This window comes from Vitis riparia, chromosome 9 (genome assembly GCF_004353265.1).
Source record: "Vitis riparia cultivar Riparia Gloire de Montpellier isolate 1030 chromosome 9, EGFV_Vit.rip_1.0, whole genome shotgun sequence".
NCBI classification, from domain to species: Eukaryota; Viridiplantae; Streptophyta; class Magnoliopsida; order Vitales; family Vitaceae; genus Vitis; species Vitis riparia.
The window spans coordinates 22,999,704-23,027,532 of NC_048439.1; the positions used below are offsets into that span (position 1 = coordinate 22,999,704).

Genomic DNA, 27,829 nt, shown 5'->3' on the forward strand with positions numbered 1-27,829 from the left:
TCAACCTAGGGCAAGACCCAAAATCACCTACTTGTTGTCATGGTTTGAAATGTCACGAGCTTACCAAAATCGAACCCAAGCCGAAATGTTTGGGTTGAAACTTGGCTACCACTGCGCCAATTTATTTAATTGATTATAAAAGTATAAAAACCAATATTATAATTTTCTTAACAAAACTTTTTTTTATATCATTTATATGATAATTAAATATAAATATATATATATATATTAAAAAATCATATATGCATCATCATTTATTTTACATTATTAAATGCATTTGAATTAAATAAATTATAATTTTAATATGAAATGTATTGTCATTTATATCATTCATCATATTTTAAAAAATTACTATCACATCACTTTTAAATTTTTATATATATCCTTTTATTTTGAATCTTTTTATTTTAAAATATTAAAAATATAAATTTATTAAAAAATACTAAAATATAAAGAAAATAATAATAATGAAGTTCTAATGTTTTATAAATTAAAATTAATTTGATAAAATAAATAATAAATTATATATTAAGACTCGTATATCCTTGTTTACCAATCTTTTTCTCCTTAACCATACCTATGTCAGTTACACTTACAAAAGAACTTTAACATGTGCATTTTTATTTATTTTATCATTTTTTTTAGTTTTTCTAAATATTTTCATGAATTTTACATAATTTTCATCTCATCGATATTTCTATCAAATTATCCACCGCTATTTCTTTGATATTTCCGATATATCCGTAAAATCCAAGTACTGATATGTCCGTATTTACCAATATTTTAAATCATGCTTATAGTATCCCTAATATATCTTTTTTTCTTCTTTATGATATCATAGCCTCATTTGCTAGGAGATGAACCTCATATGGTCTTCTTGTGTTGTCACCTCATTTGATAGGAGGTCAAGTGTTCAGCAACATGTTCTTTTCCCAATTTATTAAAAAGTCTACGTGTAAGCCAAAAATAGGAGGCTACACATGCTGAGGAGCAGTATAGCTAGGAAATGAAGTGAAGGGGGGCAAAATATGAGGATATATATATATTAGGGAGCAAAAATGAATAAAGTTAACATATAGCAAAGTGGTAGCGTCTTCTATTTTTTCCCTTTAAAAGTCATTTTTTTTGGCTTTGCCCCTATTCATGAGGGAGGGCGTTAGAGTGCATAGAGAGAGTGCTACATATACATGAGCTCGCATATATTATGAGTCCAAATCCTACAAATTTAAATTTTTAGGAAAATTGGTTGTGCAAGAACAATGACCAATTGATTTGTTTGGAGGTGAAAACAAGATTCTAAAGAGGACCCATATCTTGCTCTTTCTTGGGTTCATTTTTTCATGCAAATCATCACCTATAATCAGATAACAATAAGAAAAGCTATGTAGCTAGACTACGTAAAACAAGAAGTATGTATGCATGGAAGACATGCATATTCAGTGAAAAACTGCAATCTAGGACGCAGATGACAGATCAATATGTGTTGTGATATCAAGACTTGAGATAGATGGGATCAAATCACCTGCATCCGCCAAAGGAGGTCGCTGCTGGGCTTAACCTGATATCGGTTTTTCCAGAAGTTCTCACGAGCTGCTTCAACCTCAGCTCGCTCTTCCGGGGTTCCATAATCAGGATCAAACTCCCATATCTGTCTTCCCACGAAGTTGTTGGTGGTGTAGATGTAGGGATCATTGCCTCCATCTGCAACCTTGAGCCTCCACATTTTCTAACTCACCAAACTGAAGAGATATATCTCTATATATATCTAAGTTTACAAATATGTGTGTCTCCCTTCCGAAAACACCTGCTGATCATCCAATAAAATTAAGTTAAGATACAGATCAAGGACAGAGAGATAGGTGCTGGGTGGGCAGAGAAGAGAGAAACTTCAGAAACTTGGAATGGCGAGTTCCAGGTGGGAATCACTCATTCATATAGAAGCACAACACCAAGTCACCAACCCCCATCACTTCTATCAATTCATTTTTCACCCACTTCAAGTGTTGTGGATTTTTTCACCAATCCCCACCACGTTTGTGGAATTTTTGGACTCTCAAGTATTTTTTATTGATATATTTTATTTCAAAGAAAAGCTTGTCTTACCTTTATGGAGCCTCTGATATAAGGATGGTGATTGCATGACCAGCAGGTGTCTTTGCAAGGAATTGATATATTTCTAAATCAGAGAATCCAATGCATTAATTTTATTTATTTAATAAAAATGTATAATTATGCGCAAAGGAGAACCTGCGAATAGTCCTTTTAGGCCACTTTCAATCTGTGAAATTTTGGGATTACTTGATTTGGTTTTTGAGCTCTAAAACTCGTTAATAAACCTAACGCATGAAATTTTATTGAATTTGAAGTCATTTTACACGTGGAGAAAACCCAGTAAAGTCAATAAACTTGGTGAGGGAGAATTAGGTTTATGAATGAAAATATTAATTTTTAATTTATTCTTATCTATATATATTATTTTTTTTCTATCAATTGATCATCTCTTTATCAATTTTCTTGCATATCGGATAATGAAGGCCACTTTGATTGTTGTTAATCGGATTGTTGATGACATATTAATGAGAAGTTGATGAATGATTAATTGATCTAATGTTAATTGATGCCTGTTAGAATTAAGATTAGAGTTATTTTCTTTGAAATTATTTTCACATGATTGAGGCCTTTTGATAACATACGATAGTGGCTAAGAGATCCTTTATTTGATTTTTATTGCCTTTGATTTTATTTTTGGTTATTCATTTTTTATTGTGATGTTTGGATTATTCACCTTGTTGTCGTTTTGTTAGAATTATTGAACCTCTGTAATTAAAAAATTGAATCAAATTGTTTCATGTCTCTCTAAAAGTTTCTTATGATTGCATAATGTTGTAGACTTTCCAGATATATTGATAGAATTTTGTTTGAGTCTAAAATCATTTTTCAATTAAGAGATATAAACCAATATTTCAATAGGTTCGTTTTTTCACTCTATTTTGGACACCAGAAATTGTTTTGTAAAATTAAAGTATTTCATGATCTCTTTATTTTGTTTTGATATTTTTTCATTAATATAAATTCTTAAATTTAATTTTAGGGCCCTAATTTGTTGAAAATTAATTTTCCAACTATAACAAAAACATTCTTTTTCCTACACCTACTGCACTAACCCTTTTTGTAGTCAAGGAAAGTTTGGCATAATTTAAAAATTCACATTTTATGATTAAGTCATGTTGTTATTTTTTATGAAGGTTAGATATATTGAAGGTATTGTACAATTTTTTTTTCATGATTTTATTATGCATATAGATAGGTTAATTAAATTAATCTTTTCATGCTATAGGATTTTGCTCTGTTTTTTATCAATATATATTTGTGATTAAATCAAGTATTAAACGAGATATGATTGGATGATTTAGCCTTTTGGGTTGTAATCTAGACACGTAAGAGATATTGTCCAAGTTTTTTGATGGTGAACTTCCATATCTATATATTTTTTTAGGATATATTTTGAAAGTGTCTTTAATCTAGATGCATGCCGATTATTTTGTAGAGTGTCCTTGATGTGAATTAATCTGGTATTGATTGACACGTAATTAAATGTTTTGGGATTTTGTATTGTAATCTAGACATATTCAAGATGTTATCCAATTTTTTTTCATTATGCAATAACACCTCTAGGTAGTTATTTATGATTTATTTTAAGAACGTCTATGTTCTGACCCAATGCTGAGTATTTTGCATGATTTGTTATTTTCACCACTTTTTTGTACATTTTTAAATCTTTTGGACCATTGTTATATATTGTAGACATGTTGTATATGATCAGTGAATTGCGTCATAAACCCTTACTGAATATTTTAATTAAACTCATTTTAAAATTGTATGCATATTAAAAGTTTATTGAATTTACATGACAATTGTTACTTGTTTTTTTTTTATTTAATTATTATTATTCCTTTATTGGAGTCGTGGATGCATTATGTATGATGATATATTTTATTAACATTTTTCATGTCTATTTCTTATTGCTTGTGAACTAACCTTTGTTGATTTTATGAAAACACTATACATGTTATTAAGGTATGTTCTTCTCCTTCCTTTGTTTGAATTTTTTTAAGAGGAAATCATCTAACCACACACTAATTACAAAAAATATGAGATTTTGGAACTTTACTTTTTTCTTTTTAATTTTGTTGTAAAATGGGAAAAAAAATATTGTCTATTCATGCACTCCAATAGTGCTTTCAAATTTATTCCACAATTACCCTCAAAAGTAAAGAATAAAGTACACACCAATTTAATACCACCTATTAACAAGTACATGTGTAATTTATTTTTATTATTTTTCTCACATCAATATATCTCCCTTACTACTTGCTACGTTTCTTTTTCTTTTTCCTCTCTTGCCACCATAATCCATTGTCACCTATTATAGTTTTTGTTATTATTTTTCCTTTTTTCCTTTATATTCTTTTTAATATGCTCGTGTATTTTCTCATAAAACTTCTTAAATTTTAATTTATTTTTACTCTCTAATTTGTCTATATTTATTGATTTTAATTATTTTTTGACATATTAAACTTAAAATTATAATATATAATAAATAGTTAATATAACAAATTAAACAAAAACAAAATGTATAATGGACAAAAATGAAAATATTATCCCACAAATAATATATTCTATGATTTTAAATATTAATTATAATAATACATTTTATAAATTAAGGTTTAAATTTAAAAATTCTATTTTATTAGTTAGAAGTTTATAATATACGATTTTTTATATTAATACTAAACAAAAGATTTATTTATTTTGTAAATTATATCACATGTAAAAGTAAAAATATCTTTGTAATACTATTTTATTATCTACATTATTTTTCTTTTAATTTTCATTTTAAATTTATCATATCAAAATCACAATAAGTGATGATGCTTTTATCATTTTTCTTATGATTTTAACTTGATTGTGGATCTAACTTTTTTTTTTTTTTTTGGTTAAAATCTTAAATTTTTAATTAAAATAAAATATAAAAGAAAAATATTTTTCATAAAAAAATGTATGTAACCTTTTATATTAATTTCATAAAAAATAGGTACATCCTTAAAAGAAATAAATAAATTCATACTTAGGGGAACCGGAAACACTATCATACTTATCATGGTGTATATATTCCTTTAGGACCCTCAATAAGAAATTAGAGGTCCTCACCCATCTCAAAAGGAACTTTGGAACCTTAAGTATATCCATTGTTAGAGGAACCAATACCCCTATTTCCATTCTCATGGTTCATATATTCCTTTGGGGACCCTCAAGAAGGAATTGGAGGTTGTTCCCCACCCTGGAATGGACATTGGAACCCAAGGTACATCCTAAAGACAATTTGGTACATTCTTTACAAAATTTGGTATATATTTCATAAAATTTGACACATCCTTAAAACAATTTGGTACATCCAATCCATGAGCTACGGGGACCTCTATATTATTACCCATGGTTTGTTTATTTCTTTAGAGATCATTAGGAAGTAATTAGAGGTCATTCACTACTCCGAAACGAACTTTGGAACCATAGGTACATCCTTAAGGAAATTTGGTACATTGTTAAGAAATTTTTGTACATCCAATCCTTGGGCTATTGAGATCCCTATCTATCTTCTCATGGTTCATATTATCCTTTGAGGACCCTTAGGTAGTGATTGAAGGTCATTCTCCACCTCGAAACGAACTTTGGCACTCTTGGCACATCCTTTACAAAATTTGATACATCATTTATAAAATTTGGTATATCCTTCACAAAATTTGGAACATCATTCAACAAATTTGGTACATCCTTAAAAATATTTGGTACATACAATCCTTGAACTATTGAAACCTCTATCTTATTACACATGGTCCATTTATTCCTTTAGGGATGTTTGGGAAGTGATTGGAGATTATTCCCTACTCCAAAACGAACTTTGGAACCCTAGGTACATCTTTGAGAAAATTTGATACATTCAATCCTTGAGCTAATGAGACCCTTGGGAAGTGATTAGAGGTTGTTTCCCACCTCGAAATGGACTTTGGCAACCTTGGTACGTCATTTACAAAATTTGGTACATCCTTAAAAAAAATTGGTACATCCAATCCTTGAGCTACCGAGACCCCTATCTTATTAACCATGGTCCGTTCATTCTTTTAAGGATTTTCAAAAAGTGATTGGAGGTTGTTCCCTATTTTGAAACAGACTTTGGAACCCTAGGTACATCCTTAAGAAAATTTGATACCTCTAATCCTTGAGCTAACAGAACACCTATCTTCCTTTCTATGGTCCATTTATTCCTTTGGACAGCCTTAAGAAGTGATTGAAGCTCGTTCCCCACTTCGAAATGGATTGTGGACCACTTTGAAACGGACTTTGGACCACTTGGTACATCATTTACAAAATTTGGTACATCGTTTATAAAATTTGGTACATCCTTCACAAAATTTGGTACATTCTTAAAAAAATTTGGTACATCCAATCCCTGAGCTATTGAAACCTAGGGTTCCAAAGTCTGTTTTGGAGTAGGGATTAACCTCCAATCACTTTCCAAAGATCCTTAAAGGAATGAACGGACCATGGGTAATAAGATAGGGGTCTCGGTAGCTCAAGGATTGGATGTACCAATTTTTTTTTAATTTGTGAAGGATGTACCAAATTTTGTAAAGAATGTACCAAGGTTACCAAAGTCCGTTCTGAGGTGGGGAACGACCTCCAATCACTTCCCGAGGGACTCCAAAGGAAGAAATGAACCATGAAAAGGGAGATAGGTGTACCATTACCTCAAGGATTAGATGTATCAAATTTTCTTAGAATGTTGTGGTCCCACATTTTTCACGCGCGTCCCCACTCAATCGGCGAGACTCGTCTTTATTTGGTGAAAAATTAGTTTTGGAAAAGTCGGAGTCGCCACTCTCATCATTTAGAGCCTTCGCTGCATTGCTGTTATCAGACAAGTGGTTTTTCTACTTGCATTAATTCCTGGTTCGCATTTCCTACACAGAAAGAAGATTGCAGAGAGGAAACATAGAGTCACTCCGATCGTTGGTGCTAGTTGGTCGTTGAGAGCTAATTCCTAAGATGGTTTTGGAAGCATTTGACAAGCCACTTGCTTTCTTTCACTAACACCAAGTTCAACTCCTAATTATACATTTCAGGAACGGATCTCTCTGAAAATGATATCAAGCTCCATTGTAATCTAGCAATATCAGCCTGATTAAGTCTATCTTCAGTAACCAGCTCTATATGATGCGAATCACCTGTTTCACCATGAGTAGATATATTTTTTCTCCTCGGATGAAGTGCTTTCTAAGAGAAAAGATTGTCTTTGGAACTGTTGTACTCTTTCTGAAACAGGCATAGAATATACATGATCATTTCCCATAAGTTTTATACCACTAAGAATGTCAAACATGATCACTGTGCCACTCTTCTTGGCAAGTACAAGGGTATGGTCAGACCACCAAGTGAAATCCACAATACCATTTAAGAATTTTCCTACTTCATTTGACAAATTGTCTGTCTCTTGTGAGTCATTTCTCATTCCATAAGCAAAACTTGAAAGAGAACAACATTCTCCATCTAGCTTAAAAATATCCAAGCATTCTATCAAATCTAGAGTAGCCACGAATTTCCCATGTGGTGAGATTAACACCTTTGAGGATGTTATCTGACCGATATAACCTTTTGGTTTGGAATATAAGCCTTCAACCTGAGTAGAGCACACTGGTTTCAGATCTAAGCTACTACTTCTATGCCAAAGAGAAAGATGATGGGATCCAGTGGTTCCATTAGAGGTGATTGTTATGCTACTGGAGCTACCAACCACGATAAGCAAAGAAAATTTTACATGGTAGTCCAAGCAGAAAACACGTTGGGGGAACTGCTTCTTTAAGGTCAGGCTATTACTCGAGGTGCGATAGGATGGAATGGAGATGGCTGGATCCTGACTGATCTCAATATTATGAAGGAAGCCATCTGATGTAAGAAGATTGAAGCTATACAAGCAAGATCCTCTTGTATCATAATCATCCTGCGGAATCAGGCCTATTATCAGTGAAAAAAAAACCTTTAAATGTGCCCTCGTACTTCTTGCTATCTTTTCACCATTGGAAAACCCACCAGATAATGATGACCTATTAGGCAATGGTGGAGCATCTGATCTACAACCGTTGCTTATAGAAAATAGCCCAATATAAGGGCTTTCATCAACTCTGTTTAAATCAAGATCAAGTCCTCCTACGCTACCATCACGAGGCAAAGGTGTAGCAATAACAAAAACAACATCCTCATAAACTCTCTGGTCTGGCACATTCAGGTCGATGTCCAAAGGATGGAGACCTTGTTTGAGTACGCGATTATCTATGAGAGGCACATAAGTTGTATTGAGTGGCATCTCTAGAACCTTTCTAGGTTTAGGAGGCCAGAAAGCACTGCTAGCCGCTGATCCTTTCCATCCAAGCTCACCCTTGGTTCTCAATAGGCTTTCAGGAGGAATAAATGACCCTTTCACTGCAGCAACCACAGAAATAGAAGCAGGGAAGCTCTTTGACACAACAAAAATAGGCACAGGAACGGGGCAGGGCACATGAACAGCAGATGAATATCCTGGAGTCGATGACTTAACAATCTCTCTTTGACTCCCATCATCAGAAGGGAACCCCTCATTCAAATCAAAGTCTAACTTTACAGCCATATCTAAACCTACAGCAAAAAATGATGTATCAGCAGTGGATGTCTCTCACTCTTTTGTCCCATCCACTTCAACTCCCTCTTTTTTAATTAAAAATTAAAGATTTTAACAAAAAAAAAAAAGAGTTAGATCCACAATCAATTTAAAATCATAAGAAAAATGATAAAAGCACCATCACTTATTGTGATTTTGATATGATAAATTTAAAATGAAAATAAAAAGAAAAATGATGTAAATAATAAAATAGTATTACAATGAGATTTTTACTTTTACATGTGATAGAATTTACAAAATAAATAAATCTTTTGTTTAGTATTAATATAAAAAATCTTATATCATAAACTTTTAAATAATAAAACGGAATTTTTAAATTTAAACCTTAATTTATAAAATGTATTATTATAATTAATATTTAAAATAATTATTATTTGTGGGATAATATTTTCATTTTGGTCCATTATATATTTTGTTTTTATTTAATTTGTTATATTAATTATTTATTATATACTATCATTTTAAGTTTAATATGTCAAAAAATAATAATTAAAATCAATAAATATAGGCAAATTAGAGAGTAAAAATAAATTAAAATTAAAGAAGTTTTATGAGAAAATGCGCGAGCATATTAAAAAGAATATAAAGGATAAAAAAGAAAAATAATAATAAAAACTATAATAGATGACAATGGATTATGGTGGCAGGAGAGGAAAAAAAAAGAAAAAAAAAAGAAAAAGAAAAAAGTGGAAATGTGGCAAGTGGTCAGGGAGATATATTGGTGTGAGAAAAATAATAAAAATAAATTACACATATACTTGTTAACATGTGGTATTAAATTGATGTGTACTTTATTATTTACTTTTGAAGATAATTGTGGAACAAATTTGAAAGCTTTATTGGAGTGCATGAATAAACAATATTTTTTTCCCATTTTACACCAAAATTAAAAAGAAAAAAGTAAAGTTCCAAAATCTCATATATTTTTTTCGTTGGTGTATGGTTAGATGATTTTTCCTTTTCTTTTAATGCATAGTTCATTTGAGTGATGCAAATTATGATTTCACCATTGTCTTGATCGTGTATTACTTATTTCTTTGGTATCCACTAATTTACAAATCAATTGTCATAGTTGTCTCAACTCATTAGTAGAGACCTTTATTTAGGCCTTAGAGGGGTGATATCGTATGATACATTCCCAATAGGTAACCTGGCTCTTGGACTTAAACTTGGGTTTTCAAAAACATGTTTTTTCAAATAAAGAGTCACTCTTAGGGTTTTATTTCTTATTTTGTTTTCCATTTTTTTTTAAAAAATAAAATAAGTGGTAACTCCACCTTTTAAAAAAAAAAAAATCAGTTTTTCACTAAAAAAACGAGTCATCATCGAGTGAGGATGCACATGAAAAATGTAGGTCCACAACAAGGCTATTCCAAAGGATCTTCCCTTTACCAGAATATTCATTGAAGGAGCCAATGATTGTAGGAAGAGTGTAAATGTGAAAAATGCTTTTTTTTTTTGCTTATCCCACATAGGAAAAAGAGGAACATCTTTAGTGAGTTTATTAACTAGCCCACTTTCCTTAGTCTAATGGGCTTGTGAAGAGGTGTGGGAGAGCCTCGCGCGCCCATGGGCCCCAAGCCCATTTAAGTGGGGCTTCGAGCTGGTTGGGTTAGAACTTCTTAATGCGCATCGCATTCGCACACGCATCCTACACGCGATCTCGGCTAATTTTTATAAAAATTCAAATAATTTTTTATTTTATTTTATTTTATTCTATTAGTCTTATATTTTTGGGAAGAGTCCTATTGTGATTGTGCTAGTGGAGTCTCGTTCCACTTTGAGTCATGTTTTGATTACAAGTAGAGTCCCATTGGGACTGTGTTAGTGGCCTATGAAAGCAAGTCACCTTTCACTCTCTTAATACCAAATTTCCAGAGAGTTTTCAGAGAGCCTTTCATACATCTATCTAGAGGAATTTTTTTAGAACCTGAGTTGTACACGTCTCGCTTACAGAGTGCACCCAAGGCGAGATCTGGTTGTTGAATCCTGGAAGTAGACCACTGGTACCCAAGTGCACCAAGTTTGTCTTCGAGGAGGGTGGATTTATTTCAAGGACAGTGCATGTTTGTCACGCTTCAGCCGATAACTTTTTCTTACTATTCATTATGTTCTTTGTTTGTGTCTTTTGGGCTAGTCCTTTGTTTCGATACCCTTAAACCAACAATGGCTAGATTATTTTTGCATAATCATTCAACTGTTGTTTAACATATAAAATAGGAGAAGATTTATTCTTTCCATTTGTATCAGCACGATTCAATTGATTAGCTAAACTTAAGCAGAAGTAGTTGACTTGTCTTTCATTTTCTACCCATTTTTGTATATATATTCTGCACAATGTTGTTCATTTAATAAGGGTCTGCTATTGTTTTATTCTCTTGCACAAACTATTCTTCAAAGTACTTAATTGTGGCATAGATAAACCTTTCATTTACTTGACATTACTCAAAGGCCTCGACGTTACTCAACATTATCCGAGCTTTTCTCCTACAGATGCTTCAACGGCATGGCAATGCAACCAGCCTTAAGGCAATGACACCCACTTACATACTGTGCAAGAGCCCACAATGGAAAAGTATTCCTATAAGTTGCATAGTGTAACATGCAGTTCTTCATGAAGGCTCCAGTGATTTCCTGCCATAGATAATTGATGATTAAATGGTTAGACTACCACCTAGTATATATAGTCAGCTACAAAAGAACATCATTTTCCATTTCCCAAAACCAAGTGAGCTACCTGTTGGGGAAAATCACCATCTTCCATTTGGGAATTAATCAACAGCTTTGCAGCCTTGTGAAGAGGTGTTGGGTCTCTCTCCGCCTGTTAGAAAGGAAATGTTAGACTCAAATATTTGGGGAGAAACCATATTGTGAAAATAATGTAGAAGACCAAGGTAAGCATATTGATGATGGAACTGTAAAAACTAACCTGCCCAGAAGAAAGCAGCCCCATCAGAGCCCACCCGGTTTGTACCAAATTTGACCCGTTTCCTTCAAGAGGTGTATATTTCTATATCACCAAGCACAAGGATTACTTGTTTTTGTCCATGTTTCTACCAGGAAACAGAGCAGTGGGTGGCATGTAAAAATTACCTTGTCTGGGCAAGAAGTACAGTTCTCTCCCCAACCACCATCATCTCTTTGTAACTTGAGTAGAAACTCAACAGCTCTACCAATAGCAAGACAGTTGTGGTAAGTCTTGCCAGCAGCTGCTAGGCCCCCAAGTGCAAACCATGAGCCATAGGTGAAACATACTCCCCAATTGCCATACCTGGTGAAATGTTTCTTTGTTTAAATGGATCTGCACTGCATATATAAAAAAAGATTTCCCCAGTGAAATAATAATAGTGGAGTTGAGAAACATACCATGAGCCATCAGGCATTTGCATGTCTTCAATGTACTTAGCAGCATTTGTGATGAAATTGTCTATCTCCTTGTTCCTGTGTCCCGGGTATAACTTCTTAAACAAAACTAGAGCCTGAATGGCTGATGCAGTGCACTCAACATACCTGCATCACTGTTCTGTTAGTCTCCAAGGACGTTAAAGCTATCAAAGTTAGAAAAGAAAGCTGGTATGTTATCAAGAATCTTACTCATGCTCGATGACAATGTCTGTAAAAAATTCAGTGGGGTTAAGTAGCTGAAAAGAGAAGAGATTGGCATTGATTTAGAGTCAAAGAACACAAAGAGTGAGAAAGAGAGAGAGATAATGCAGAAATATTGAAGTTACTTAAACATGTTGAAGTAATTTACCTCCAACCATTCTGAAGCTCCTGCAGGCTCCCAGGCAGCTAAACCACCATTTTTACTCTATAGTGGTTTAAAAAATGGGGGTTATTGCTACTAAGAAGTTATGACCTATTTTGTGAAGGGGACAACCATGGAAATGGCGTAAGGAAGATGATTCTCACCTGCAGCGACAGCAGGATGTTGACAGAATCAAATAGTCGTTCAGGTTCCATCTTCATACCAACAATTTCTGGTGCCATCATTGAAAAGAGAAGACAACACTGTGACAGAGAGGGGACTTCAGTAAGAAACCAAGTAACTTTAGTTAATCTGCAAGCCCTGGCTCAATTGAATTGTTTGAGCAAAAACAGTTACCTTCAAACCTTCTGCAGTGCAATCAGAAACTTGCCAACCATGATCCTGATCTGAGAATGTCCACGATCCCTTGGAAATGTGGCGGTACATGCTTTTAAAGTCACCAAAAGGATTGTCCTTGACCTTCAAGATTTCAGGCAGTATGAAGTAAATAGACCATGAGAAACCCAAGTAGATTCTGGTTGAAGTAAAGCAATAAACTATGGAATTCAAGATCAAACCTGAGATTCCTTTATGAATTCATGTCCTTTCTTGAGTGCAGGTCCAAGTTCATCAGTCATATTGCAAGCTAGCAGTGCTTGAAGGGCAAAACTACTGTCCCACTCTTGACTACCAAAGCTCTACAATAATCAATAATTTCAAAACCAATTAGGCAAGAAAGGGATAAAAGCAGCTTCAAACCATTTGCATACCTGAAAAATTTTAAGAAAAAGATCAACATATATTATCTAATTTTCCTACAACTGTTTGGGAGATTAGTGATTGAACTTGTCTTCTGACCTGCATCTTTATTCCATCTTCTGCAACCCATATATAATCTGGGATCCTAGCAAGGTGCTTCTTGAAATAATCCCCATTTGGATCTTCAACCCAACATGCGAGCATACACAATACCTGTTCAATTTAAGCGATATCAGTACCCCAAAGAAGTGACATATTGTCTGAATAGTCATTATCCATTACTGAAAAAATACCTTCTCCACACATCCAATGGTAATGTAACGATTGTTTTCATCTTCATAATGGATGTGTTTCATTGTTACTTCAAGAGCCTTCTTTCTCAACTTTTTGAAGGGCCAACGAGTAAGAAGAGGCTCGGTACATATGTACAAACTATCCCACATCAGATCTTATATTAGGGGATGGGGGTAGTAGAGATCCTCCTGCAATATTAAACAATTTTAAATGTGTGTTTCATGCATGCGTAGCATATTCATAGGAAAAAGAAATTGTTTCCATAAAAAATCAAAACTTACCTTTGCACAAAGATGTCGTACTTTCTTCCAGTTGATTTCATTATAAGGTTGAAGGAAGAGCTCTTCTCTCAGATCTAGAACAAGAGGCGTGATTGGGCCAATGAATCGTTTACCATATAAGTATGACATGGGCATGTAAACCATCCGACTGTAGCAAAACATTCTTGCTGCATTTAAGGACCCAAATGAAAAGAAGGTAGACCAAGACAAAGCAATACCAAAGAGAGGAAAATAAAATCTTTTTTAGTATAAGATGTTTTGGTAGACATCGCAATGGAAGCCCTTAAGACCAATAAACCAGTCCCAGGTTGGATTTGTATGTATTCATGTGCCATCTTATCACTATGTAAAGCTCAAGTTGCTCAGCTTTTCGCTTATCCTTTTTGTCCCGACTCTGTTTTGAGTCAATATGACAAATTCCAAATTCCATGCAAGAAGATCTTAACATGTAAAATACATTAACTGCAAAGTAGATGTTAAATTCAAGAACTTGAGTTGGTGGACATAGCATAAACCTGGATGCATAGGAAGAAAAGAAGGGAAGAACCAAAACTCTGGGGGCATTGGGTTGCTTCCTGACCAGTCAAATAAGCCAAATAGCTGCATGGAAGAAACAATTTCATATAAGATTTAGTCTAACACACAAGAACAAATGGCATAGGATGAATATGAATTTGTGTTTAAAATGGCCATACTGAAAGCCAAGTCTTTCCCCAAGAGGGAATGGATGTCACTCCACCTCGGTCATGGATCCATTTACGCCCTCTTGCACAAGCATTGTCTCTTCCACCATCTCGCCCTTCTCCAAGGATACGCATACAAATGTAGCTGAGGGTTGTACAAAACATGGTGCTTTGTCCCTCAATATGAAATCCCCACCCACCATCTTCATTCTGCAATGTGCATAAGCCATTTTCATACTTTAAAGCTCCAAGCCCATTTATGAGGTTAGGATGATGACTAGGTTCAAAATATATGTACCTGATGGCAGTATAGGTAGCGAAGAATTTCTTTAAGAAATTCTCCAGGGAATACAATGTCAAGATGCCCTGTAATGTATAGACACATGACCTATATTTTCCATGAAATTATGCCATTGAGAATGGTTGTTAAAATGGTCTATATTCATGATTTTGAGGAGGGTGATAAGATGTTAAGTAGACTCACCAGAGGAGGAAGGAAATACAATGGGCCAGAATTTTCTGCAGGCCAATGGCCATCACTTGCCTGCAAGGCTGAAAAGAAATGTGCACCCCTTCTCAGTGCTATTGTGGCTGTCTCATATGTAATTGCTTCACCATCCCCAATCTTCACTTGTGGTATTGTTTGTTTGAAATTCTTCTCTCTCAAAAACTGCAGGTTTTTTTTATTTTATTTTAGGCCAAATGAAATGGGAGTTAGTGAAGAACAAGTTTAAAAGAAAAGAAAAGGTAAATTAACCTCAATAGTAAACATCTATTCGTACAATTGTTCCAAGCTAGGCGGGACTATTAGAGTCAAGATAGGTGTAACAATTGTTAATGTGCATAATATTTATTATGAGTCCAAATCCTATAAACTTAAGTTTTTAAGAAATTGGTTGTTCAACATGATATCAAAACTCAATTTTACAATAGGTCTCACTCTCATTATTGAACTATCTGGTTGATGGTCTCTCAACCTAGGGCAAGACCCAAAATCACCTACTTGTAGTCATGGTTTGAAATGTGGCAAGCTTACCAGGAATCGAACCGAAGCCGAAATGTTTGGGTTGAAATTTGGCTACCATTGGCCAAGCTCACTTTTGTTAATATATATTTAATTTAAATATGTTAAAGTTTATTATTAAAAAAAAATCTAATTATTTTATTTTAAATTTTATTTAATTTATTATAAAAGTATAAAAACCAACATTATAATTTTCTTAACAAGACTTTTTTATATCATTGATATGATAATTAAATATAAAAAATATATATATTAAAGAAATCATATATGTGTCATCATTTATTTTACATTATTAAATGCATTTGAATAAAATAAATTATAATTTTAATGTTAAATGTATTATCATGTATCTCATTAATCATATTTTAAAAAATTAATTACTATTACTTTACTTTTAAATTTTTTATATTTATCCTTTTAATTTTGAATCTTTTAATTTTAAAATATTAAAAATATAAATTTATTCAAAAAAATACTAAAATATAAAAAAAATAATGAAGTTCTAATATTTAAAAAATTTAAATTAATTTGATAAGTTAAATAATAAATTATATATTAAAACTCGTATATCCTCGTTCACCAATATTTTTCTCTTTAACCATACATATGTTAATTACATTTACAAAATAACTTTAACATGTGTATTTTTATTTATTTTATCATTTTTCCAAATATTTTCATGAATTTTGAATCATTTTCATCTCATCAATATTTCTGTCAAACTATCCACTAATATTTCTCTAATATTTCTGATATATCCATGAAATCCAAGTATTAATATGTTTGTATTTATTGATATTTTAAACCACACTTATAGTATCCGTAATATATCTTTTGTTTTTTTCTTTTTTTTTTTTCTTTTTTTTTCTCCTTTATGATATCATAGCCTCATTTGCTAGGAGCTGAACCTCATATGGTCTTCTTACGTGGTCACCTCATTTGATGGGAGGTCAAGTGTTCACCAACATGTTCTTTTCCCAATTTATTAAAAAGTCTACGTGTAAGCCAAAAATAGGAGGCTACACATGCTGAGGAGCAAAAATGAATAAAGTTAACATATAGCAAAGTGGTAGCGTCTTCTATTTTTTCCCTTTAAAAGTCATTTTTTTGGCTTTGCCCCTATTCATGAGGGAGGGCGTTAAGAGTGCATGAGAGAGTGTGCTACATATATTGTGAGTACAAATCCTATAAATTGATTGTGCAAAAACAATAACCAATTGATTTGTTTGGAGGTGAAAACAAGATTCTAAAGAGGACCCATATCTTGCTCTTTCTTGGGTTCATTTTTTCATGCAAATCATCACCTATAATCAGATGACAATAAGAAAAGCTATGTAGCTAGACTACGTAAAACAAGAAGTATGTATGCATGGAAGACATGTATATTCAGTGTAAAACTGCAATCTAGGACGCAGATGACAGATCAATATCTGTTATGATATCAAGACTTGAGATAGATGGGATAAAATCACCTGCATCCGCCAAAGGAGGTCGCTGCTGGGCTTAACCTGATATCGGTTTTTCCAGAAGTTCTCACGAGCTGCTTCGACCTCATTTCGCTCTTCTGGGGTTCTATAGTCAGGATCAAACTCCCATATCTGTCTTCCCACGAAGTTGTTGGTGCTGTAGATGTAGGGATCATTGCCCCCATCTGCAACCTTGAGCCTCCACATTTCTAACTCACCAAACTGAAGAGATATATCTCTATATATATCTAAGTTTACAAATATGTGTGTCTCCCTTCCGAAAACACCTGCTGATCATCCAATCACCATAAGTGGGCAGAGAAGAGAGAAACTTCAGAACCTTGGAATGGTGAGTTCCAGGTGGGAATCATTCATTCATATAGAAGCACAACACCAAGTCAGTCACTAACCCCCGTCACTTCTATTAATTCTTTTTTCACCCACTTCAGTTTGGACCATTAAAGAATTCAATGCATTAGGTCTCCTATCATTTTAGCTCACTTTCTACTATCAATGAATAGACCAAACACATTAAATTTTCTTTACTCTGAAGTCGTAACACATGGAGAAAGTTAATAAACTCGATCGGTGTGGGAGGTTTATTTTCTATTAACTTCTATAACAAATAAATAAATAAAGTACATCCTTTTTTTTCAAAATTCATAGATGATTTTATCCCTTAAGACTCCCAAAGCACAACTTTGATAAGAAATATTTGATTTTTTGTACAATTTATGAATTAAAATATTAATTTTTAATTTATTCTTATCTATATATATTTATGTCTAATATATTCAATTAGTTTCTAATGTATTCCGCAGTCCATTACTTATGTCATACAATCAATCCTAATATTAATATATTTTAAGACGTACTTAAAGAAACGATACATCAATTAGGTATATAGCATTTAAATTAGATTGTAGTTATGATTAAGCCACGTTTTTCCCTTACACATCCCACTAAAGCCGAAAAACAAAAAGGGAAATAAATGACCTTTTGTGTTGTTGCCATGGAGTAGATGTGTTGTTGGACCTCCTTATTCCTAATTTCCAACTATAACTAGGCTTTTGATCAAATAATTCATTCTAAGAATGTATATGATAATATTTCTATTCAAAGTAGAAATATTATAAGTAATTTTTTAACTTTTTAAAAGTGCTTTATAAATTTTATCAAACAATTCAAAAATCATATCCTTTCTTTCCTTCTTCTCTCTTTCTATCCATTGTAACTTATGTATAAAGATTGCAAAAACTTTGAATTTTTTTTTTTTAAAAAAAAACAACCAAAAACAATTCTCTCTTTTATTCTTCAAATTTGCAAATTCATTAGGGCATCAGAACTTGCCTTTTCAAAGACCTTGTCAATTAAAGAATTCAAACTCTCCATTCAATCATTTAATTCATCAATGCTCAAACCCTAATTTCCATTTAGTTGTCCACCACAAACTTTCTCCTCTAGAAGACGCAAATGAGACATAAGGTATTCTTATTAGTGCAACTATGAAGGACCCTCATTAAAAGATTTAATTTTTAATTTAGTTGCAGTTAAGAGTTGGCCGAAACTAGACTCTCATTTGATTTTCTTTTTTAGGAATTATCGAATACAAACTGATTTTTTTTAAAAATAAAATTCTATGAATACGTCTAACAATAATAATACTCATTAGCATTGAGAATAGAGAAGAATTTGTTGTATTCCAAATAAAATATTTTCAAAATAATTTTGATGGATAATACCATGATGTTACAATTTATGGTTTAAACTACGAAAAAAAAAAATAACACAATCCTCACTACTAACACAATCCTAATATTAAGCCTTTCTTTCTTCAACTTTGTTAGAGCGATGACAAATAACTAACTGATTTATGCTGAAAATAAATTAGGCAGTTACAAAAGATGATAAATGAGACGTTTATGAAGTAATCAAAATAGGGATGTAGAGTGAGACTGGAAGGAACGGCTGAGAATGAAATCTAATTAAACTCGTTTGGGGTGAGGGTGAAATGCTTACAATGTTGAATATAACATCTGGCATGTAAGGAACTCTACCATAGTCAACTACTGATTCTCCCATTGGACTTGGTAGACTCTGGCAAAGCTATGGAACATACAATTTCATGTTGAGATATTAGGAATACTTTCCTTATATCATTATTTCCTTATATCATTTAGTGTTTAGATATTAGGAAAGTTAAGATATTATGAATATTGAGATATTAGGAATATTGAGATATTAGGAAAGTTGAGATATTAAGATATTAGTTGTTATTTCCTTATATTATTCTTTTCTTGTATCATCATTTCCCATTCTTAGAATGTTGATTACCCTCTATATATACTCTGTACATGAATGAAAGAAAGTGTGAATGAAAAACTACCATTCATCAATTTGAACATGGTATCAGAGCCAAGGAACTGAAATCCTGAATATTTTGTCGTAAGGCTAACAATTGCCCCTCCTTTGCGAGAGAAAAAAAAAAAATGAGTGAAAAAAGTACTATTGTTTTTCAATTTGAAGGTACTTTCAATCCAGGAATTATTTTGACTGAATCAAACTATGACGTTTGGTCACAACTCGTGGAGATGCATATTGTCGAACGGGAAAAACTTTCCTACATCCGAGGTAAGACAAATCTACCAAAAGAGTCAGAAGATGGATATGAAAAATGGTATGCTGGGAATCAAAAGGTGAAGAGATGGTTGTTAATGTCCATGAGTCCAGAAATTATGAAGCGTTACTTACGCTTACCCACCGCTCAAGAAATTTGGAGTGCATTATCAAAGGCCTTCTATGATGGAAGTGATGAATTACAAGTTTTCACTTTGAATCAAAAAGCCTTCACTGCCAAACAAAATGGCAAGTCTCTTTCTGAATATTATGGAGAGTTAACTGAACTTTTTTGCGAATTGGATCATCGGGATAAGGTAGTTATGAAAGACCCTGAAGACATTGTAGCATACCGGAAATCCATTGAACGACAACGGGTGCACATCTTTCTTGCTGGATTGGGTGGTGACTTTGAGCAAGTTCGAGGAGAGATTCTACGCAAAGATCCTCTTCCCGATTTGGAAGAATGCTATGCACTGATGCGACGAGAGGCAGTACATCATGCTAGTATGAAAGCAGAATCTGGCAACCGTGACGCCCTCTTGCACAAGCATTGTCTCTACCACCATCGCGCCCTTCTCCAAGGATACGCATACAAATGTAGTTGAGTGTTGTACAAAACATTGTGTTGTGTCCCTCAATATGCAATCCCCACCCACCATCTTCATTCTGCCATGTACATAAGCCATTTTCATACTTAAACACTCCAAGCCCATTTATGAGGTTAGGTTGATGACTAGGTTCAAAATATATATACCTGATGACAGTAAAGGTAGCGAAGAATTTCTTTATGATATTCTCCAGGGAATACAGTGTCAAGATGCCCTGTAATGTATAGTAAGCATCTATTTATATAATTGTTCCAAACTAAGAGAATTATTACAATTTTTAAAGTGCATAATATATATATTTTGGGTTCAAATTCCACAAACCTAATCTTTTAGGAAATTGGTTGTTTAACATGGTATCAAAGCTCGGTTTTGGAATTGGTCTTACCTCTCATTATCCAACAATCTAGTTGATGGTGTCTCAACCAATTTAAAAGAAAAGAAAAGAAAAGAAAAATCAACCTCAATTGTAAGCATCTATTTATACAATTGTTCCAAGCCAAGAGAATCAAGTTAGAGTTAGCAATTGATATATATTTTGCGTTCAAATCCTACAAACTCAACTTTTTAGGAAATTAGTTGTTCAACATGACATCAATGCTTGGTTTTGGAACTGGTCTCACCTCTCATTATCCGACAATCTGGTCAATGGTATCTTAACCTAGGGCCTGGTGTATGAGGGGAATATTGTTGGGTTTTCCCATATCTCTTATAGAAGGAATTGGGTGACTCTTTATCAGTGTGCAGGAAAATCTCACCCTTTAAGCTAATTTTTGGGGTGAGAAGGCCCAAAATCATCCGATGGTAGTATCCCCAATATATCTTTTTTTTTCTTTTTCTTTCTTACTTTATGATATCATAACCTCATTTGGTGGGAGGTGAACCTCATATGGTGGCCCACCATGGTCACCTTGTTTGATGAACTCAAGTGGTTTCAATACATGTTTCTTTTTCCAATTTATCAAGTTCGCGTGCAAGCCTGAAAATAGAAGCTGCACATGTAAGAGGGAGAGAGAGATTATGGTTGTTTGGTGGTGAAAACATGATTCTAAAGAGGACCCCATATCTCTAATAGAAGGATGTAGGGATCTGCAACCTTGAGCCTCCACATTTTCTAACTCACCAAACAGACGAGATATCTCTCTCTCTCTCTCTCTCTCTCTCTCTCTATATATATATATATATATAAGTTTACAAATATGTGTGTCTCCCTTCCAAAAACACCTGCTGGTCATGCAATCACTATCCTTATATCAAAGGTAAGACAAGCTTTTCTTTGCAATAAATTAAGTTAAAATGATACAGACCAAGGACAGAGAGATGGGTGCTGGGTGGGCAGAGAAGATAGAAACTTCAGAAACTTGGAATGGCGAGTTCCAGGTGGGAATCACTCATTCATATAGAAGCACAACACCAAGTCAGTCACCAACCCCCATCACTTCTAATAAATAAAAATATATATATAATTATCATTTTAGGCCACTTTCAAGTTTCAATCCGTCAATCGACCCAACACATTAAATTTTACACATGGAGAAAGTTAACTTCTACAATAAAAAAAAAAAAAAAATGATATCCTTTTTTTTTTTTTTAATTCTTAGATAATTTTATTCTTCAAAATACTGTCCCAACATAACTTTGAAAAGAAATATTTGACTTTTTTTACATTTATGAATGAATATATTAATTTTTAATTTATTCTTATTTATTTATGTCAAGATATTAAATTGATTTCTAATTCAATTATGAATTTTGTAACATAAATTTATATTTTTTCAGAAAATATATCAGTCATTCAATCCTAAAATTAATATACTTTAAAACATACATGAAGAAATGACACATCAACTAACATTCAAATTAGGTATGTAGCATTCAAATTATAAATTCAAGTTTGTAAACACATCAATTAAAGTCTCAATCAACTAACATGTGAAAGATTCCATTTTTGCAAACCCCCCAAAAAATGGAAAGGAAATAAATGACCTTCTGTGTTGTTGCCATCAGTTATAATTATGGTTCTTGTGGTTGTTATTTGAACATAGAGTAGATGTTAATCATGTGACTGCTGCATTTTTTTTTCAAAGCTGTGGGGCCTCCTTAATAGTACTATAATTTATGAACAACAGGCTTTGAGAGAGATGGCTACGTCTTGTATGTTTGTAGGAGCGAGGCAATAAAAATGATTTGGGACTGACTGATGGTGAGTATATGATCCCATGTTGGCCCTTGTTTTTCTTTTCTGCTTATCATAATACCATGTCTTATCTTTTCCCGTTCTTGAAAAATGGCCTTAATGGAGATCATGTCCTATGTCTTACCCAGAGGTTAGTGTTACAAAAGTTTAATCAAATACGAATATGACTAAATATGGATTTAAAAATAAATTAATTGTTTTTATTTATTGTTTAAAGTTGATTTTACTTTTAAGTTATAACATTAAGTTATTTTATCAAACACATTTAATTTATTTAATGACTTAAATTAATTTATTAAGTTACTTTAAGTTATTAAATTGGTTGGTTGGATATAACATAAGATGGAATAAGAAAGTGGATATTATATCATATCTCATGTTTGATTAATAATGGGATAAGATGAGTTATCTCATCATTTATCATATTCTATATTTAATCATCACTCATCCTATCATATGTTTAACCAAATATGGGTTGGGATAAGTGATGACATATATTATCCACCCTATTTTTTTTTTTATCCTTTCTACGTAGAGGTGTCCAATGGGTCTATTTACCGGGCCATAATGGGCCAATGTGTTAGGCCAGCACGATCCACTTAAAAATTTTATCGGGTCAGGCCAACCCATGCATGCTAAATAGGTGGCTCGACATGACCCATAAGCCCCCAGGCTAATCGTGTCATGCCAGGTCGTGTCGATGGGCCATGGCGTAGGTCACTTTGCTACAAATTTTAATTTATTTTTTTAAAATAATTTTGTCTTATGTTTTTTTCATTATTAAATAAAATTTCTTTTTGTTACTTTAAACATTTCTAATAATTATACTTTTTATTTTTTATACACCTCTAATAATTATACTTTTTATTTTTATATTTATATTTTTCGAGTTTGTAATTATAAAATTTATAGAAATGTTAGGTTTTTGTTTTTAAAAATAGTAAAAAAAAAAATTACATTTGAATTTGTTTTTTTTTTCTTAATCAAAATAACAATAAATTTAAAATAATGAAATATAAAAAAAAAAAAATTTGACATGAAAAAGGTACTTTTATTCAAAGTGATTTTCGAAACTCCTTCAAAAGATATTATAAGTGATTTTTTAATGTCCAAACAATGGGTGATGAAAGGAAGAAAAAACATGGGATCACCTTTTGATCATTGCAACTAGCTAACATTTTGACTATCCTTAATTATCTTTTTTCAGTTTCTTAACATTATGAATATGATTTTCAACTCAAAAATCATATCATTTCTTTCCTTGTCTTTTCTATCCGTTGTAACTTAGGTGTATACTTTATGAAGCTTAGATTAAGGAAAAAACATCAAAATAAATTAAGGAAATCACTAAATAATTTAATTTTAAAAAACTATTTTAACCATATTTAATTATGTTCCTTTATTTAATTATGTTCCATTCAATACCATATTTGATCACAATTCATATTTGTAAAAAACAAGACAAATTACAAAGCATACAAGAATTAATTTATTTGGTGAATTTAGAAGTATGTTAAAATCACATAAAAAGTTATACAATTTCTTCAATAAGATTTCATTGTGTGAAAAATAACAGCGAGATTAAATCATACAAGAACTTATTGAAATTCAACCAAAAAAACCTTAATTATAGAATAGAGCCGATGTAGTGGGTGTCGAAATGAAAATTTATTTCTCCTACTTGGGAGGTCATTTTTGAGTGTCACAGGGGTCTAAATTATAATTTATGAAGTTTAGATTAAGGAAAAAACATCAAAATAAATTAAGGAAATCACTAAATAATTTAATTTAAAAAAACTATTTTAGGTATCCAGAATAGTGCTGAAATTAGACCTACTGAAAGACTAATTTAAATGCCTTACTTGGAGAAGCGTTTCAAGCTCAAAAAATAAAAAATAAAAAAATAAAAATTATTTCACATAGTTAAGAAGTCTAAAACAATAACCATTGAAAACTTTGAATTTAGGGATTCACTAGGTCCCTTTTTTATTTTTATGAATTTATCTATGCTTCCTTAACCTCATGTGAGCATGAATAAGGTAGGAATGATTCCATTGACTGGAGCTATAAATTTAATTCATATATGAGAAAAATAAAAAATAAATGAAAACCCTTTCAAATATGCATACCAAATGAACAAGGTAGCAAATTTTTTTTTTTTTTTTTTTTAAATAGTCTTCTTTTCACCTAATTGATCTAAGATGGATTTGAATAGTGAACTTTCATGATTCACTTTGTTTTCGAAACAATTAAAAATACTTTCAAAATCATTAAAACACATAAAATCATAAATCACTAAAAAGGATCCTAAAGATCATTGTGTGTGTATAAAAAATTGAGTGTTCAAAGTGAAGTGAATTGTGTACTTTGTGCATCTTAAAAATGACTAAAAATGACTTGAAAGTGAGCCAAAATTAAGCCACTAAAGTGACATAAACAAGCATATAAAATTGACTCAAAAGTGAAATGAACAAGTGATACGGAAAATAGAGATACATGGTGAACTCAACTAATGACCTATATGTGTGATTAGTGATGAAAGATTATAAGGACCAACTAACCTAAAAATAAAAACTAAGAGACATGAATCAATACAAAAACACTAACATTCAAAACCTATTTTCATGATTTTTCAATCGTTTATTTTTGGTAAAACAAATTTAAAAGAAACCTAATCTTAATTCTAAAATTAATGAACAAACATTTCACATTCAAGCAATATATCATCAATTAATCCAACACTCATGTGTGTCCTATTCCTCCACACCCAACCTAATCTAATATATCCAAAATCATGAAAATGAGAAGAAATAGGAAAAAAAAAGGTATAAAATAAATCAAAACTAAAATTAAAATTCAGCAACTTACCTCAAATTAACTTCCTTTTCAAAATTCGGTGGTGTCCTTTTTACTTTTCACAAATCTAATCTATGCAACTGTGTGTGTTCTCAATGGCTGATGCATGCCTTCTTCTCCAATATTCCTCTACTGCGTCTCTTAAGGATCAAATTCTTTTCCAATATTCCTCTGCTGCATCTCCTAAGGATCAACGTTGCTGCATGTTTTCTCTCTCCTTAACTGAATGCTGCTACATTTCATGCTTGCATCTTCACTTTAAAAATTATGTTGTAACTTTCAATTAAAGGCGTGCTCTAATAGCTCCACAATCAACCCACTCTAATCATCAATTGTGTACAACCAACTCAAGAAAAACATGAATAATGTTTTTCTCTCTCAAATTTCATTTTAAAAAATTATTGCTTCTCTAGAAACTTCTCTCAAATTATGCCGTGCCAATTTGTGGACTTGCATTTTTCATGTGTGTCCCTACTGGATGACAAGACTCGCTTTGATTTGTGAAAAGCTACATTTTCATTAAAATTTGGAATCACCGCTTACTTTTGTTTATTTTTTAAATGGGAAATCAAGTAAGAACAAAACCTCTGAAATGACTCCTAAATTTTGGAAAAGCTATCTACGAAAAACTTGAGTCTGAGTTCAGGGATCAAGCTACCTATCAGGAAGGTACCTCCAAAGAGATAGCACCCCTCTAAGCCCTAAAAAGGCCTCTACTAGTTAAGTTGAGGGAAGTATGTCAATTAGTTAGTTGATTGAAGATGCCTAAGTAGGTTAAGGTGATTTCAAAACTTTGATAATTTTAACATGTCAAACAAGGATTCAAATCATAATCATAATCATAAAGAAAGGATAATATGCGTATCTGGATCAGAAACTTAAATGCCATCACAAAACACCAAAGTAAGTTAAGGTATTATATCACTCAACATGCATTTTGTCAAAGGAAATCAAATGAACATCAAGGCACCTGAAGTCAATTTCAAACATGGATATAGTTTCCAATGACATAAATATTCATGGAACTTTGAAATGGGAAGATAGAGAGCATACCTAAGTTCCAAGCATTTGTGCTTTTATAAAAATGGGGTTAATTCACAAATAATAATAATGAGATTAAAGAATAATAATAATATATATACTTAGCATGTCTCAAATCAAGGAAAATTCACAAGCATGTTCAAAGTGACCAAATTATCAAAAGGAAAGGAAATATCATTAAAAGGGTAAAATATTGGTTCACAAAATAAACTCCAAATAAATATCAAGAAAGGTTATCTCACCAAAATAAAAATTAGGTAACATCTTTAACATGTCCGAATTAACATCCGATAGGCCAAATTAATCAATTATATACCAATTAATAACAAATTCATTCACAAATGGGTTACTTCACAGAAAAAAGTCATCAAATGATCAAAGTACAAGACTGTACAAAATATATCTAGAATCTAGGTTTTATCTTGAAATTTTTAGAGAACATTTCTTATATGTCTAGTTTATCATCTAAGTGACCAAATTAATTGACCATCCCTCATTTAGTACCAGATTTCATAATGATGATAATAGGTCCAGAACAGGGCATCTTTTTAAGGCATTCAACAATTGATTTTTCCAATTAACTTATAGATGTCCTAAACTCATAAATAAAAAAATTCACACAACTATCTTAATTTTCTATTTTATATGAAAAATAATCATAGGACAATAACACATTCATATTTTAAAGTAAATAAACATCTCTCTAATTTAGAAGAGCCCTTATGCAGTGGGTGCAAGAAGAAAAAATTATATCTCTTATTTTAGAAATCATTTATTAATAGCTTATGCATCAAAAATTAAATTCAAAAGGTATAGATTAAGAGAAAAATGTTCAAAGAAATTAAAGAGATTGTTTAGTAATTTAATTTTGTAAAACAAAACTGAGTGTCAAAAACAGAGTGAAAACTAAACCTTCTGAAAAATTGATTTATATCTCCTAATTGGAAAACCATATTTGACCCAAGAAAGATTCTAAAATCAAGTTCAAGGAGTCTAGAATATCATAAAATAGTTAGAAAAATTTTAAAGGGTTTCTAAGTTGTCAGATTCCAATTTACAGATGTAGAGTACAGTGTACTATAATGAAAAATTCTAACTAGCTAAAACGAATTAAGATAAATCAAGACAAATTTCAAAATAAAAACTGCATCACCTAGAAGCCAATATACCAAAAATATAAGAAATACTCAAACTAAAATAATGGGATCAAACCAAATCAAAGCATGAACTGTAATACCAAGGATCGATTAAATTAATGATGAAAAATCATAAATGGACCTAAACTAATAGAACAAATTAAACTAAACTAAAACAAGAATTTAAAAAGAGAACTTACCTTCAACCGTGTAAGAGGGGCTGCTGATAGAACACTCTTAATCCTTCCAATCTGATGCTTTATACGCTACATGTTCTAAAAGAAAATCCCGAGACGTCCTCAAAGTGGCAGCTTGTTGTCATCTTCTTTGCATGGTATGGTTGCCGTCCA

At 32.1% G+C, this 27,829-nt stretch overlaps 2 pseudogenes; both read right to left on the reverse strand.

Annotated features, from left to right (window-relative positions):
- The window catches only part of LOC117922022, a 68,794-nt pseudogene extending 66,990 nt beyond the window's left edge, over positions 1-1,804 (reverse strand).
- A 9,314-nt stretch (positions 1,805-11,118) lies between these two features.
- Positions 11,119-27,829, reverse strand: part of LOC117922035 — a 32,218-nt pseudogene continuing 15,507 nt past the window's right edge.